Here is a 2,431-nt window from a genome sequence, read left to right on the forward strand (position 1 = left end):
GGTGACATTGGTTAATGAAATGAAGGGATTTTTTCTACATACTCCTAAAGCTATCACAAATAATGCCTGAATCAATGTAAACAAAAAGCTTAAAGGAAATGGAGACAAAGCGGGCGGGGGCTGGGGAACAGTGGACTAGGAGTCGGGAGATCCAGGTTCTAAATGGCCGGTAAAGGGAATGATTGTGTAAACGAAGGGCATCCTCTCCATTAGCTGCACAGACGGCCATTTAAAATGCATGGAAAAGATCACATAAGACACTTGGAAATGCTTATGATAAAATGTTAAAAAAAAAAAAAAACAGAACACATACACACACACACACACACACACACACACTACATTTAAAAGATGATCCCAATTACATTAAAAAAAAAAGTGGAAATGAAAAGAAATAGCTCCAAATGGAAATCTATGAACTTATGGATATTTTTCTCCTTTATGATTTTCTGAGTTTTCCGAGTTTCTCTCCCTCAAAACACATAATCATTATATAATAAAAGGTTTTTGATAATTTAATTTTTCCCCTTTATGTTTCTGCATTTTCAAAATTCTTTGCAGTAAAATCTTATTACCTATATAAGAAAAATAAGTTAATTTTTGAAACAAGAAAATACATTTGTTGCCCCAAATCAAATGGAATCTGACCAGTCTTAGTAGCATTGTAGGACCTACAGCAAAAATACGTTATGGTTTCTTAAAAGCTACCAACAATGAAGTTAGAAGATATTTGAAAGTATGGCTGTGCCCCAGAGGGAGGCCATGGTCATGTGTGAGGCCTCACTCCTGCTTACCAAAGACACAGGCAGAGGAATAAGTCAGAGTGAGCCTCAGTGTCTACTCTTCTATTTATAGTCAACACTGGAGAAATTCAGGTCGAGGAGTTTTTTCTTTCCTTCCTTCTAAGTTTATGTGTATTCGTAAGAATTTTTTTAGATAAAATTATCTTTTTATTGTAGAGATTTTGGATTTGAAGCTCAGCTTTACCAGTTACTAGCTGTATGACACCAGGGATAGATGAGCTACATAACCATTTGAAAACTCCATTTTCCCATCTCTAAAATTATGGTTATAATATCTACCTCGCTGGGGAATGCTACGTTCAGCCAATAGAATAATGTGTGTTAAAATGCTTTGTAAACTGTAAAGCCCAGTGCAAACTTGAGTGACGAGAACATAGGTTCTGACTGCGACACTTCACAGGTCGTGAAATTTAAGCCAGGTATACGACCTCCCCGAGCTTCGCTTTTCTTGTCTAGAAAGTGAAGGTCTTGCCTTGTGTATAAGACACCTGGAGACTTGTAAACACCTGAGATTGGAAAGCTGTAATGATGGCCTCTCTTTTCCCAGGAATAACCAGTTAGCTCTTCTCCTTGGAAGAGACGCCCTGGAGGAGGGGAGGACCTTCCTTCACACGGCCCCTCAGAGCACTCAGTGCTGTGAAGAGCGCAGAGGAAGTGGGCAGGATGCCTGGTCTCCTACCCACCCGCACCACACAGCATTTTCCCAGATGCTCTGCCACCCGGACATCCAAGCTCCAAGCCGCGTCTCTGAAATAGTGGCCAAAAAAGACTGCAAGGATCTAGATGTGAAAAAAACATGAGAAAGGAATCGTGACGGTTACTTTCATGTGTCAACCTGGGTCACAAGGTGCCCAGATATTTGTTCACACATTGTTTTGAGTGTGTGTCTGAGGACTTTTTTTTAGATGAGTTTAACATTTAAATCACCAGATTGAATAAAGCAGGGTGTGGGCGGGCCCAGTCCAGTCGACTGAAGGCATGAGCAGAACAAAAAGGCTGACCTGCCTGCCAGACTGTTCAGCTGGGACACTGGTTTTCTTTGCCCTGGGACTCAATACTGAAACCTCAGACCCTTCTGGGTCCTGAGCCTGCGGGCCTTTGGACTGAAACTACACCCTGGCTCTCCTGGTTCTCAGGCCCTCGGCCTCAGACTCTAGCTATGCCATCGGCTCTCCTGGGTCTCCAGCTGGCTGACTCACCCTGCAGATCTTGGGACTCACCCAGTGGAACCCCATAATCACATAAGCCAGCTCCTTATAATAAATCTCTATGGGTATATATAATCCTATTGGTTCTGTGTCTCTGGAGAACTTTAATACAGGAATCTTCACCTTAATGAAGGTTTAACAGCTAGGAGGACTTAGGAAGCCACTGTGTCCCTAAATCACTGATCCTCAGCAGCCTTGTAACATGGAGAGGCAGCGACTATTGAGTGTGAACAGCTTCCCACCGTGTTGAACTGATAAATCGTGATCTTCCCCTGTTATCTGAGGATGGCAAATCATTATTTCCATCATCACCGTCATCATCATTACTCCCGAGGCACCTCACCAGGAGCATCTGACCCACTGTCTCCCAAACACAGAGCCGAAAGGATGATGAATCTGCTTCTGAGATGCCATCAATCA

The sequence above is a fragment of the Pteropus vampyrus genome, unplaced genomic scaffold, assembly GCF_000151845.1.
Source record: "Pteropus vampyrus isolate Shadow unplaced genomic scaffold, Pvam_2.0 Scaffold30, whole genome shotgun sequence".
Classification (NCBI taxonomy): Eukaryota; Metazoa; Chordata; class Mammalia; order Chiroptera; family Pteropodidae; genus Pteropus; species Pteropus vampyrus.